The sequence below is a fragment of the Canis lupus genome, chromosome 1 (genome assembly GCF_003254725.2).
Source record: "Canis lupus dingo isolate Sandy chromosome 1, ASM325472v2, whole genome shotgun sequence".
NCBI classification, from domain to species: domain Eukaryota; kingdom Metazoa; phylum Chordata; class Mammalia; order Carnivora; family Canidae; genus Canis; species Canis lupus.
In genome coordinates this window covers 120,324,118-120,338,709 of record NC_064243.1, presented here as the reverse complement: position 1 = coordinate 120,338,709, position 14,592 = coordinate 120,324,118, and the positions used below count along the sequence as shown (strand labels likewise).

At 55.0% G+C, this 14,592-nt stretch overlaps 1 long non-coding RNA gene across 1 annotated transcript; it reads right to left on the bottom strand.

Annotated features, from left to right (window-relative positions):
• Positions 1–9,552: 9,552 nt before the first annotated feature.
• On the bottom strand, positions 9,553–12,724 carry LOC112643903 (uncharacterized). The gene is made up of 3 exons (XR_004810969.2): positions 12,351–12,724; positions 10,180–10,441; positions 9,553–9,769 (listed from the first exon to the last, which is right to left on the bottom strand). It is a non-coding gene; the product is annotated as an uncharacterized LOC112643903 (long non-coding RNA).
• Positions 12,725–14,592: the final 1,868 nt, after the last annotated feature.

Below are 14,592 nucleotides of genomic sequence, written 5' to 3'. Positions count from 1 at the left end.
CTCACAGGAATATCCAAAAGCCTAAGACAGGGGTCAGTAAACTACATCTGCCCCCTAATTCGTTTTTGTAAATAAAGTTTTATTGAAACACAGCCTGGCCTGCTCCTCGTCTGCAGCGCTTTGACCCTTGGGAAGAGGGGCGTCAAGTGTCAGGGTTAAGACGGCTGGGCTCCATGACCCCCCTCTGCAAACACAGCTCTCGTCTGGAAGCCCCGCCTCATTCAGGAGGGGAGTTGAGGAAGGGAGTAGCTCGGGGTCACCTGGCAGGTCGGTGCGAATCTGGCAGGTGAGCCCAGGCATCGTCCCCACACCCGCGTTGAGTCAAGGGCATCTTTCTCCCCGAAGCCTCACAGAGGGTGATGTTCCTCCCCACCCAACGCCGCCTGTGTAGACCCAACCCCGTGACCTTTTTGCAACCTCACAAAACAATGCAAATCAATGAGGCTTTCTTGAGTTCACGGTGAATGCTCAGGATTGACCGCAGGCCACAGGAAGGCGAGAGAAAGAGGAGCCAGGGTTGCTTTAGGTCCAACAGACAAGAGGCGTGGCCTTGCCGCAAGGGGAGAGCATCAAGGAGAAAACCCTCAAGTTAATATATGCACAGCCCAGGGTCAAGTCCAAGCAAGTCAGAGCAGCCAGGAGGGAGGCTGCGGATGAGGATGAGGCTTGGGGGTGGGCTGGAATGAGGGTCTCAGGGAAGGTGTGAGGACAGAGGGGTCAGGGCAGCCAGGCCCTTCCCCCCATGGAAGGCCACTCACTCTGGAGTGCAGTCAATGAGCAGTCGGAGTGGAGGGCTGAGATTCCTTGGTGCTCCCATCATACCCAGAGGTCTGCAGAGGGCCTCAGAGAGACAGGGGTGGAGCCCATGCAGAGGCCACCCAAGCCAGGCTGTGTCTGTCCTCAGGGGTGCCCCCAGGAGAAGGGACATGCATACGGTAAACATCACAGGGGCTGCAGCCTTGTGCCCCTGGAGGAGTGACCCTGACCGTAAGGGAGAAGCTGGGGCCTCTCTGGGAACAGCTGGCCCATCCCTGGACTCTCCATGGAAGCAGGGTCACCCGGTGTTTACCGTTGTCAGGCTGACCCAGTAGAGGCCAACGCCTTGGGCAGGCCACTGTGGGGATGCGCAGCGTGCTGGTGCTCAACCGCAGGGAACAGAGTCACGTCCAAATCCAAACCTTGCACTGAGCGAGATCCCCGACAACTACTTTTCTCAAAACCCTATCCCGACTTTTTTTGGGAAAAGTTAGAGCAACGACTGCAGCCTCTACTACGGCACTAAGCAATCAAACACCATCAGAGAAGGACAATCATCCTATGGCCTCACTCATACGGGGAACACAAGAAAGAGTGAAAAGGATCATAAGGGAAAGGACTGAGTGGGGAAAAATTAGAGAAGGAGACAAACCATGAGAGACTCCTAACTCTGGAAACAAATAAAGAGTTGTGGAAGGAGAGGAGGGCGGGGGGACGGGGGGACTGGGGGACGGGCACTGAGGAGGGCACACGATGGGATGAGCACTGGGTGTTAGACTATATGTTGGCAAATTGAATTTAAATTTAAAAAAATGTAAAAATATGTTGGCAAGTTGGACACCAATAAAAAATAAATTTATTAACTAAAAAAATGTAAAAAAAAGTAAAAAATAAATACAAATAAAATAAATACAAATAAAATTAAAAATATCGAACACAAAAGCTAGGTTAGTCTTGTTTGGGGGGAAATGACTCTAACTGGGTGCCCGTCCGAATGTGGAGTCCATGATTACGAGGACACTGGGGACTATCGCTGGGCCTGGGCTCTCCCTCTACCAGCAGGTGCCCTGGGTGATAATCATCGAGGCCACCAGCAAACGTTTCTGAGAGAAGACAAGCTTGTGCGACTTACTTTGTCACCGGAATGTGATGGAAGTTCCCCGCGCTGGCCTTCCCAGGGCAGATACCTTCAGAAGTTATTCTATATGTTGGCAAATTGAACACCAATAAAAAATAAATTTATTAAAAAAAAAAAAAGACGACGTCAGATATTTGCAGTCTGCCCTTCCTCATGACCCGGGGTCAGCTACGTTCCAGACGGGGGGTTGTCTGTGAGCCTGGGCCTCTAATGAGCACGGCGAGGAGCAGTTGCCTCTCATGACTTCGGATGTCCATGTAGCCAAGGGAGAAATGACTTCAAGTCTGTACAAGTTTAGGGTCGTTTGTTACGACAGCACAACGGGCCCCATCCTGCCTGATACACCCTGTAGCTTAAAACCTTCCAGTGGGTTCCTTCACGGTGATGACACAATCCCCGATCCTCACCATCACCAGGAAGGTTCTGCATTATCTTGTTTCTGCCTCTTTCCAAACTCATCGTCCGCTGCTCCTTCCCTGCTCACTTCCTTCCAGCCTCGACGGTCTACTTTTTCGTTCCTCTAACATGTCAAGCTCATCCCTCCCCGAACGACTTGGCGCTCGCTGTTATCTCTGCTGAGAAGAATCTTCTCCCAGACTCTCAGCCTTGAGTGGATTCAGATCCACTCAGATGCCATCGCCTTGGAGGGGACCTTCTGTGACCTCCGTCCGAAGAAACCCAGCCACTGTCTATCACGTGAGCCTCTTTTTATTTTCTTCTAAGCATCTATTTTTCCTTTCCGAAATGACTTCATCTTCGGTGCATGTTTGTCCTCTGCCCTACAGCATGAGGCACGGATGTCATCCGATCTCTCTCTCTCTCCTACAACGGGGCCTACAACGGGGCCCGGGACGTCGGAAGAGTTTAGCAAACACTTAATGAGATGAGCGAAGGAGTGTGCACACCAGCAAAATTCAACCCCCTCGTGGCTAAGATCCAAAAGAGAAGCTAAATGAGCCGCATTCAGTTTTACAAACGGATGGGGACTCGGCCCAGAAATCCAGCAGGGCGAGCCGGGCTCGCTTCCTGGCAGGGAGACGCAGCTCCGATTTGGAGCACTGACCATTTCCTCCCCGATTCAGGCACTGGAGTCACTGTGATAAATGGCCCGAGCTCCTCATCGCATTTAATGGCAAGCCCGGGTCCAAGTGGAACTGCAGCCAGGGGGCTCATGGGAGCCTGGGAGCGGGACTTCCAGAGAGACCCACGTTCCAGATGCAGGAACGCGCGATCCCCGGGAAGCAGGTGCTGTGCGTGAGAGAAGGGCACGTGTCCCTCGCCGTCCCTCCTCATCCCCGTGCAAGACTGGCCCATGCGCCTGGAGAAACTTCGTCGACGTCAGAGCCGGGGTTCAAGGCAGAGACCCAGGGCCCTGGAGGGGACCCACTCGGCAGGCTGCTCGGGTTGTGGATGCGCGAGGTCCCGGAGCCGCTGGGGGCCCGCGTCGTCCCCACGGCCACCTGGCTCCGCTTGGCTGCCTGCTGCCTGTGTCCAGGGAGGGGTGACGGTCGTTCTACCTGGAGCATCAGCCTTTACCCCCGGGAGGGACGGGGGACCTTGGGCTCCTGCCCCTGACATGGAAAGGATGGGGGCCCGCGTCCAGGATGCGCATCCAGCACTCGGGCTCTGGTCTCCGGGGCCCCCTCTCTGCGGCCGTGCCCTCCCCACCCCGCCCCTGCCGCTCCTTGGTGTCCTGCCCTCTTCCCTCACGCCTTTGACCCCCGACATCCCCCAAGTCTCAGGGCCCAGCCTCTGCGTCCCACCCCGCTTGGCGGCGTGTCTCAGCGCCCCGGGTCCCTCCACGCTCACGGAAGCACCGCCTGCTTGGTGCTTGGTGCCGCCGTGTAACCCCCCCACCCCACCCCTGCTCCCTGCCTCTGGGGTCTGAGCAGCGGTCAGTCCTCAAACAGCAGTCCGTGGACTAGGGCCCATCCAGGGAGCAAACAATGAAAGAAAAATAAAGGCGAAGGAGGAACTTTCTTAAAAAAGATTTTATTTATTTATTTGAGAGAGAAAGGGGGGAGGGGAGCACGAGCAGGGGAAGAGGCAGAGGGAGAAGCAGACTTTCCGCTGAGCAGGGACCTGCTATACGGGGCTCGACCCCAGGACCCCGGGACCATGACCTGAGCCGAAGGCAGACGCTTAACCACTGAGCACCCCCAGGCGCCCCTAAGGAGTAACTTTTTGATGAAATTTTTATTTGACAAAATTAATCACTTTTAAGGGATGGCTATTATATGGGAATATATTAATATTAATAATATTATTTGGGAAGTTTTTTTTTTTTCTTCAACAGAAGAGAGGCGGTGGCCATTTATTTATATCCATGCCATCAGCTGGCCAGGCCAAAGGTCGGCGACCTCACACTGGAGACCGAACTGTTCTCACAGTTGCTATGATGCTTGTGCTGAATCCGGAGAGCAGGCCGGCCACGGGACACACACACACACACACACACACACACACCCGCCCTGCCTGTGCAGTCTTGGCCTGGGGACATCACGCCCGAACCCTCCTCCTCCTCTCTCCCAGGTCCCCCGTCCAAAGCGAGCCCCGGATGGCTCAGTGGCTGAGTGTCCGCCTTCGGCCCAGGGCCAGGGCCCGGGATCGAGTCCCGCGTCGGGCTCCCCGCATGGAGCCTGCTTCTCCCTCTGCCTGTGACTCTGCACCTCTCTCTGTGTCTCATGAGTAAATACACAAAATTTAAAAAAAAAAGAGAGAGAAACACACAAAATACAAAAAAGGGAAGCGAGCGCTGTGCTCTCAGCTCTCAGCTGTCTCCACAAAGGCGCCGCGGCGCTCTTGGCCCTGGGCCTCCAGCTACACCTTGGGCCCGCGCCTCCTGCAACGGGCCGCAGGCCTGGGTGCTGGTCCTTCCGCTTCCTCGGCCCCTCCCTCTCCCTTGTCGCTGCCATGCCCGTGATGCAGGGACCCGTCACGTCATAAAGTGAGAGCGTGGCCTCCACCTGTCCCACGACTCCGCGTGTCTCCCGACCCACCCGCGTCCGCCGTGTACAAGCCAGGGCGCTGGGCTTCCCACGCACTGCGGCCACCCGAGGTCACGGGCTGCAGGCCGGGAGCTGCGCCTAGTGGGATGCTCGGTAGGCAAGGGGGTGGGGGGTTTCTCTCTCTCTCTCTCTCTCTCTCTCTCTTTCTTTTTTAGGTACAGAGCAGTAGGGATTTTTTCTTCTCTCTCTCCCTCCTTTTTGTTTGTTTGTTTGTTTGGTGTTTTTTTGTTTGTTTGTTTAGGTTCAGAGAGATGGAGATTTTTTCTTCTCTCTCTCTTTTTCTCTTTTATAGGTACAGAGCGGTAGGGATTTTTTCCTTTTCTATCTCTTTTTTTCTTTTTTAGGTACAGAGTGGTAAGGATTTTTTCTTCTCTCTCTTTGTTTTCTTTTTTTAGGTACTGAGGGGTGGGGATTTTTTCTTCTCTCTCTCTCTCCCTCCATTTTTTTTGTTTATTTGTTTGGGTTTTTCTTGTTTGTTTGTTTAGGTACAGAGGGATGGAGATTTTTTTGTTCTCCCTTTTTCTCTTTTATAGGTACGGAGCCATAGGGATTTTTTCTTCTCTCTTTTTTCTTTTTTAGGTACAGAGGGGTGGGGATTTCTTTCTTTCTTTCTTTCTTTCTTTCTTTCTTTCTTTCTTTCTTTCTTCTTTCTTTCTTTCTTTCTTTCTTTCTTTCTTTCTTTCTTTCTTTCTTTCTTTCTTCTTTCTTTCTTTCTCTTTCTCTCTCTCTCTCTCTCTCTCTCTCTCCCTCCCTCCCTCTCTCTGTCTTTCTTTTACGTACAGAGAGGTGGAAATTTTTTTGTTCTCTCCTTTTCTCTTTTTTAGGTAAAGAGGAGTAGGATTTTTTCTTCTCTCTCTCTGTCTGTCTGTCTCTCTTTTTCTTTTATAGGTACAGAGCAGTAGGGATTTCTTTCTTCTCTCTCTCTTTTTTTCTTTTTTAGGTACAGAGAGGTGGGGATTTTTTTCTTCTCTCTCTCTCTCTCTCTTTCTGTCTCTCTTTGGTCAACGTATATGTAAATATGGGAAGAGCTGGCATTGCAGGGCTTGCACGCTCACACACCAACGCTTCTCTGGAGCTGGGGCAGGAGTCCCTCCTGGGTGGTGGCCGCTCCGGATTGTGCAGGCTCTGTTGCTGCACACTGCTGCGCCTGCCCTCTGCATCCACGAGGTCACCCCCCTGTCTGAAGGCACTTGCACCCCAGCCCTAGCTGTGTCCCGTGCTCTCCTCTTCCAGCGACGTAAGCTCACGCATTCTGCACGGAACCGAAGGAAGCCCACTAGGCTAGGAGCCATGAGCAGCCCTCCCCGCCCCCACCCACCCCGTCACCTCGGCTTCCCCTTCTGTGGAATGGGGATATGATCTCCGTGTCTGGAGCACCACGAGACAAAATGAAGAGGTGCATTTTCTTTCTCATGCTTTGAGCTCCTGGGAGAGCAGGTAACATAAAAATTCAAGGTGTTATTATTAGAGAGTCGGAAATTTTGTTCTATGCTAATTAAACTCACACCTTAGCACTTTACACGCAGGCAAGAGGCAGCATGACAGCGTGACACACTCCTGAGCAGGAGGCGCTCTGCCTGCGAGCCCGAGACGGGCCGGGCCGTGACGGGCGCGTCCACCTGCCTCGGGCTCCCAGCTCTCCTCTTGCCCGGCCTCCGCCACCTGCCGGGCTTCCACCTCCCACCGGGCCTCAACCTCCTGCCCCAGAGGCTGCTGGAGCTCTGGGCCCCATGACTGCTCCCCATGCAGTTGTCAGCTGAGGTCAGGCCGGTGAGGGTGTAGTAAGGCAGCCCACGAAGCCTCCCGCTGCCCGGTCGCCGCCACGCAGGGACATGCCCGCACGAAGCCCGCAGGAAAACAGGTATCTCTCCCGTGATGGCTTTAGCGCTGCTCGGGGGGGTGCGGACTCGGGCTCCTCCATCGCCAGGGGGCTGCGCGCAGGGCAGGTCCCGGGACCCGGAGTGGGGAACCCGCCAGGGACAGCGGGTGCCAGCACTATTGACCCCGTCTCCCCTCCGCAAGGGACAATGGCCAGAGAAACACCATCTCCCCCCTGCTTTTTTTTCCCCCCAGGGCCAAAGAAGAGACTATCTATGGGGTAATGGAGCTGTCACCGAGAAGAGAGAAGTGCAAATTCACGGTTCTCTTGTGAGGCAGACACATCTGTGTTATCGTACCCTGCGCCAATAGTTTTTAAAACATAGTCATAAAACGGGCTCCTGTACATAGGAAGGGGTGGGAGCTCTGCGGGGCTCCCTTTCTTCGGTGCAGGGCTCAGGAAAGGAACAAAATTAAGGGGAAGGATGACAGTGACTGGCCATGGGCCGTGACCCCTGAGAATGGAGGTAAAGGCCGAGAGCGGAGGGCGGACGAGCGCCCCGGCTTCCCCCCAGAAGACCCCTGTTTGCCCTACAGGACGGAGAGGCCAAGCCACACCTGGGAGAAACCCGGAGTGACCCAGGCCAGGCGGGGGGAGGTCACTCCGGGAGAGGGTCACCCCCAGGCAGGTGCACCCCGGGCCGTGACCCCGCGCGCTCACCTGGGCTGGGCATCTGCGCACACCCCGCTTTCACAAGCACCTACCCGCTCCGCCTTCCAAGTCGCCCCAGCAGCGGAGTCACCGGCCCCATTTGACAGCTGAAAGCGCAGCCCGGAGGGTCCCCTGGTTTGCCAGCGTCACAGCGCGGGCCTTCGGACCCCACATCCATAGAGCCCCTTCCTCCATCGCCTCTGTCAAGGTGACCTGCTTGCCCGTCGGGCGCACCCACCCCCCTCGGGCCCACGGGGACACACCCCAGTTGATCTGGGCAGAGCCTCTCAGCAGAACCGTGAGGGCCACGTGGCCGTCAGCTAGGGCCGGAAAAGCTCTTGCCTGCAGCCGCCGGCCAACAGCAGTGTAGACGGCTCCACTGGGAAGACTCCAGCAAATGAGCTACACGGTGACTTGTCCCCTTTGTGTGTTTCTAAGGGGTATAGTTCGGGCTTCAGGGTTTCAGACCTCAGCCTTGGAAGGAGTCCCGGGGCCAACTTCCGGCAACAGGAGGCTCTGCTCCCCCGTCCCCCACAGGCAACAGTCCAGGCTGATCACTAGGAAGGGTGTGGGGCCTCCCTATCTCAGCCCCCAGGAAGCGCATGCCCCCTCTTCTGTACCAGGCGGTCCCACCCCGAGTCCTGGACGCTGTTCACTGGGTCAGGGACGATTACCCAAGATGCCACCACCCGTAGACGGGCAGGTGACTTCTGACCCAAAAGAAGAACTGGGCCAGCTCTTTGTCAGGAATGAAAGTAGGAAAATGTTGGGGGGCAGAGGCGGGGACTGCCAGCGAGCAGGCTGGGTGCAGGTAACGAGGTGCGGTGAGAGCCAAAGCCATATAACAAGCCCCAAAACCACTGCAAGCAGGTTTTGAGGAGCAGAAACCTTACAAAGGAAAAGAGGGTAGTCGGATGGAGGGTAGCAGGCAGCAGGCCAATGAGGTGCGGCTCGGTCTGACCCCAGCTCAAGTCCATAGCAGCCGAATCAGGGGGCTGCATACGGTTGCACAGGCTGCGCACTGCGTACACGGTGGTATGGCCTCCTCCACTGGTGGTGCCTCTGATGCTGCCTGGCTTCCAGGGCTGTGGGCTACGTGCTGGAGGGTGGTGTTTGAGCCCTGGCTCTGCCTCTAACTGGCTGACTTTTGCCACAGCCCAGTATCTCTTCAGGCTCAGGGCTCCCCATCTATGAGACGGGACCACAGTGCTGATCCTACCTATCTCGGCACGGTCAAGAAGAGAAGAGGCGACTGTAGATGAGTGCGGGCTTTCAAGACATTGCTTTAAAAATGCAAAAATGGGACGCCGGGGTGGCTCAGCCATTGAGCGTCTGCCTTCGACTCAGGGGGTGACCCCGGGGTCCCAGGATCGAGTCCCGCATCAGGGTCCCTGCAGGGAGTCTGCTTCTCCCTCTGCTTGTGTTTCTGCTTCTTTCTGTGTCTCATGAATAAATAAATAAAATCTTTAAAAAATAATAAAAATGCAAATATAAGAGTCCTCATTCTGTCTTTAAAAAAAAAAAAAACACACAGCAGTTGAGACAGGGAAGGAGTGGAACGAGGCACGTAAGGCCAGGGCAGGAGGACACCGCGTGTAGGAGACAATCAACGCCAAAGCTCTGGCGTCAGGACAAGTGGCGGAACCCCGTGGGGACGTCCCTCCGCAGCTGGCGTCCCGTCCCCCGAGAGCATCGTGTGGGGGGCTCTCGCTGCCCCTTCTTTGGACGACGGCCCGGGCCCCGGGAGGCTCGCCCCCTGCCCTCCATCGGTTGGCTCGCTCACCGCCAGCGGCCGACTGGTCTACCAAGCCAGGCTCCTGGCCTCCAGCTGTGGTTTATATGGTCACATGATGCCTTGGCCACACCGGCTGTAAGTGTGCAAGACGTCGGGGCCACTGTGCCCCACCGCCGCCCAGCCCAGCGAGCAAGCCTGCCTGCGCGTGTACGGAAGGGATTCTGGGGAGTGAGGGACCGAGCATTCTCACCTCCATTGCGGCGGACTTTTTTTTTTCCTTTTTCATTATTTTCCTCATTTTCCCCACGCAGGAGCTAGCTTCTCGTGCACCCGTTCACGCAGGGCACTCGGGAGGAGTAGGAGAGGGGAAGAAAGAATCTTTGCAACGTGTATTAGTAACATTTAATTAGCCCTGGATTACTTATTAGGTGACGATTATCCCTATTATGTCTGTCACAGATGAGCGACTACATACTGTCTAAGGGTTTATGGGCCTCAAGTTCTCCATCGAGTGTCACAAATTCCCATTATGTCCCCAGCACCGGGCTCTGCGTTTGGAGGCAAATCATCCCCTCTGTGCAGCCAGACGTTTCCCCGCCGACCTGGTGATGAAGCGGGTTGGGTCAGCCTTCCCTCCGGTCAGTGCAGAGGACTCATCAGCGACACGCCTGGGGGGTGGCTCGACCGGTGGGAGGGAGGCTGGTCACTGCCAGTGGGCACAAACGCCCACTCCCACCCCGGGGCATCATCCGCGGGGGCGAGGGCAGCCAGTCCAGGTCTCGCGGGTGTCGCACCAGGTCACGGTCTGCAAACCCTTCATTCCATTGTTGGGAAAACACACTTGCAGGGAGCATCATGCCCGCACACAACGGCCGAGCCCCACAGTGGCCGGGGATGAGGCGGCGTGCCGAGGCCCAGAAGCCAGGAGCCGATGACGGCCTTGGCGTAGGCGCTGGACCTCTCAGGAATAGGTTGCCAGCCCGCTGTGCCAGGTTAGGATCTCCCCACTCACCAGCACCCCAAAGGTCAAGGCGTGTGACACATGGACGGGTAGATGCCGTCATCTTCACGTCTGATGGTGGCTGAAATGCCATCTTCAGATTTTTCTTTTCTGTTGAATTTGGCATGTCCTCTTAAATTGGAAACCTGGGTGCCTCTGCGGTTGAGCATCTGCCTTCGGCCCAGGGTGTGATCCTGGGGTCCCGGGATCAAGTCAGGCATTGGGCTCCCTGCATGGAGCCTGCTTCTCCCTCTGCCTGTGTCTCTGCTGCTCTCTCATGAATAAATAAATAAAATCTTTTTTAAAAAATGCACAGCACCCTACACCAGCTACCACCTTGTTAGCATAAGTGGTCTTTCCAATCCCCTCGATTTCATGTATTTTATTTTTATATTTTTTAAGATTTTATTTATTAGAGAGAGAGAGAAAGAGACAGAGTGCGAGAAGGGGGAGGGGCAGAGGGAGAAGCAGACTCCCCGCTGAGCAGGGACCCAGGACCCTGGGATCATGACCTGAGCCCAAGGCAGATGCTCAACCAGTCAAGCCCCCCAGGCGCCCCCTCAGTTTAATGTATTTTAAAACACTAAGCTAAGGTCTACTGAAGGTCAGACACAGCGTGGGGAGTGGGCTCTAGAGATCGTCCCAGAGGAAGATCTGATGGAGGGAGAGGACTTGCAGGCCCCCCAGGAGGGAAGAGGGCAGGCAGGAGAGAACGGGGATGAGCCCCTGCAGACGCCCGACGCAGCCACAGCGGGACAAGCAGGAAGGACGTGGGGGCTGGGGATGCACCTGGGACGTTTCTACCCTTGTCATCGGTTCCTGTAGAAACTCAGCTTCTGTGCAACTGAAAACAAGGCAAATTCACCAACCATGTGTAAATACACCCACAAAGCTTAGGTGAATTTGGATAAAAAACATCGAAAGACAACAACATCTACATCAGTAACAGGAATCGAGCGTGACTAATTTGTTCTGCTCTAAGCTGAGTGAAGTAAGTCAATCAGAGAAGGACAAACCTTATAGGGTCTCATTCATTTGGGGAATATAAAAATAGTGAAAGGGAATAAAGGGGAAACGAGAGAAAATGAGTGAAAATATCAGTGAGGGTACAGAACATGAGCGACTCCTAACTCTGGGAAAGGAACAAGGGGTAGGGGAAGGGGAGGAGGGCGGGGGGTGGGGGTAGACTGGGTGACGGGCACTGAGGGGGGCACTTGGTGGATGAGCACTGGGTGTTATGCTGTATGTTGGCAAATTGAACTCCAATAAAAAAATAAATTAAAAATAAATAAATAAAGTAAAAAGCCAAAAAGAAAGAAAGAAGAAAGAAAGAAAGAAAGAAGAAAGAGAGTAAATAAATAAATATAGAGAAAAACTAAAAGATAAAGCAAAAAGCCAAAAATAAATTAAGTAAGTAAATATAAGTAAGTAAGTAAATAGATAGATAGATAGATAGATGATAGATAGATAGAAAAATTAAAAGATAAAGTAAAAAGCCACGCGTGGTGTTCAGGTGACAGCAAGCACTACCGAGTGTGGTGTAGTGCGGTCGGCAGGCCCACCCGGTCACGGGCGCGGGACCCCCTCCCTCCCACTTGACACAGTGAGACCTGCGGAGAACACCCCGTGTGCCGCCTGGCCTGTCCTCGGGGTCCACACCGTCAAGTCTCCCTTGGGCGTCTGCAGCACCCGGACAGTGCCTCTTGGGCAACCGATCAAACCATAAAATCAAAACACGGGGGGACGCCTGGGGGGCTCAGTGGTTGAGCGTCTGCCTTTGGCCCAGGGCGTGATCCTGGAGTCCCGGGATCAAGTCCTGCATCAGGCTCCCTGCATGGAGCCTGCTTCTCCCTCTGCCTGTGTCTCTGCCCCCCCCACCGCCGTGTGTCTTTCATGAATGAATAAATAAATGAAATCTTCAAAAATAAATAAATAAAAAGGAACAGATAATGGGGTGTGTGGGTGGCTCAACCCGTTAAGCAACCGACTCTTGGCTTGGGCTCAGGTCTTGACCTCAGGGGTCGTGGGATCAAGCCCACGTGGGGCTCTGAGCTCAGCAGGGAGTCTGCTTGAGATACTCCCTCTGCCTCTCCCACCTGGTTCGTGCCCGCACCCCCCCCCCCCGCAAAAAAAATCAAAACACGGACTCAGACATCACTGAGTGGCGCTCAGCACGCACTTACATAATCCGTGTGGATACGCGTGCTGCACACTCACACCTAACAGGGGCTTGGGATCCATCGGCTGAGGGGTAGGAAGTGAGTCTGAAGCTCCCTGGGTTGCCGGCCTCGGCCTCTTCCCAGGCAAGCAGCGCCTGGTGGGCACAGGAGGCGGAGGGGAGGGTCGTCCGCGTGGAGTGTGGCGCCCAGGGCCTGGCTCTGCGTCCTCACTCTCCCGCAAGTGCCCTGTGAGCCTGGGCCAGTGACTTCAGCTCTCTGCGCTTTCCTTCCCCCTCTGCCACATGAGGGCCGGGACGGCATCTGCCGCGTAGGATGGTTGTGAGCGTGGCAGGCTCGTTAATATACGGAAAACGTCTGGAACGGTGCCTGGCGTGATGTCAGCGCCGTGTCATATTAACACCCATTGTTCTTGGCTTGACGCGGCTCTTCCTGGACCACGTGCAAGTACCTTCCAGGTGCTTTGTTGGGTTAAAAAAAACTAAGATGAAGCCATCCTCTATGAATCATCCCGCAACCAGCTTTTACTCTGAATATCCATGAGCTTCAATATCCCACCTCCCCGCCCGCTCCGCACATCCCGTCCACACCGGCCAGCGGGGTCCTCGGAGGCATTTGCAGGCCCATCGCACCGGGAGGAAGAGCACCACCCGCTCACCCCTCGGTTCTGTTGGTCCTTCTGGTCCAGCCTTCGGAGCGCGACGCCGCCACGTCCCGGTCGCCGATTCGGTCCTGCGCAGCCACTGCTGGGTCGCAGACTGGCCCCGGTGGCACAGACGCTGAGATTCCCTAAACTGGAGTTCGTTTTAAAGGCACTAAAGACCCGGAATGAGCCAGAGGAGACTCCACCCGCGGGTGCGTGTGCCTGTGTGCCCACGTGTGCGCCCACGCCCGCATGCAAAGGATCACCGTGGGGTTGCTGGAGCTCCCGCATCAGGCGCACGGGCGCGGCGTGCATGGGGCAGAGCCACCTGCAGTGGTGACCGCTCCGTTTCTCCATATGCGCTCCTCACCTTACCTGACGATGCGATAGGTCCCCAGACAAATGTTTGGGGACAGGCGGGGGCCGGAGACCCCGGGCTGGTGCCCTCCGGCCGGCAGCTCCCGGGGAGAGGGGCCAGGAAGGACGGCGGTGAGCACTTCGCTCTGCACTTAGCTGTTCTCATTAACGAGCTCTCGGGTGCAGGTCTTCACAGCAGCATCCTGGCTCCCGAGGCTTTGTCACCCCACCCGCGACAACCTCTGTTAGTCAATAATAACAGCTCATTTAAAAATAGCAGCCTCCACTTGTTTGCACTGTTATTATCGGCGCCTGGCTTCTATCCCCAGAAGACTCGGGAGAGGTGTGCGACCTGCTTCCTCCGGAGCTTCTCGCGCGGAACCTGCTTCCAGATCTTGGGGGGAAGACAGGCACGTCTTTAGCAAACACTCACAACGTAATTGCCAGGCAGTTAGGGTCCGCGACAGTAAAATACAGCAGTTGGCGGCACAGTAGGTTCATTAGTCAATAAAGCATCGCCGCGCGTTTTATTGAATTGTAACCCTATTTTGCCCTGGTGCGGACCTTGTGAGGCTTCCACCTCCGTATAAATCTGAGTGATTCATTTAGCATTCAAAGTCGGGGAAAAGGAGGATTTGGTCCAATTCCAACGCAACCCTGCTCCATTAGCTATCTTTATTATTATCTGCCGCTGCCCCTCTCTTGTCAGTGGGGACGTTTTGATAAAAGCTCATGTCGGAAATAAATCAGGGACTGAATGGCAGGATGTGCCCCAAACATCGCTCCTACGGGCCACCCCACCCGTTTATGTAGAAACCGATTCCGCCCCCACGGCGGCCCCAGGAGGGCCCCCGCGCGCCGGGTGAGGAGGCCAACTGGGCAAGGTCACAGCTGCCCTGTGTCCACCCAGCCAACTGGCAAATACAGAGAAGCTTCTCCTTTTCCTGACATCTGACTCGAAATAAGCTTGACATGATCTAATTAGTGCTAGAACCCTGTGAGGAGCGTTTCCTTGTCGAGGTTGTTTATTTAGGGACGGAAACGTAGCCCTATCGCTAGAGCTCCCACCCCCAAAAGTCGGCTGGACACCGAAAGGAAAAAAATGATAAGAGGGCGGGCATACGGTGATTTTATTCATTCCGTATTTGTTTCAGAGCATCACAAATATTTGTTTGTAAGCAACATTCTCCTATGGTAGGGTCTGGGATCATGTAAGCAAGAAAGTAGATTTAAAAACCGTGAGGAGCG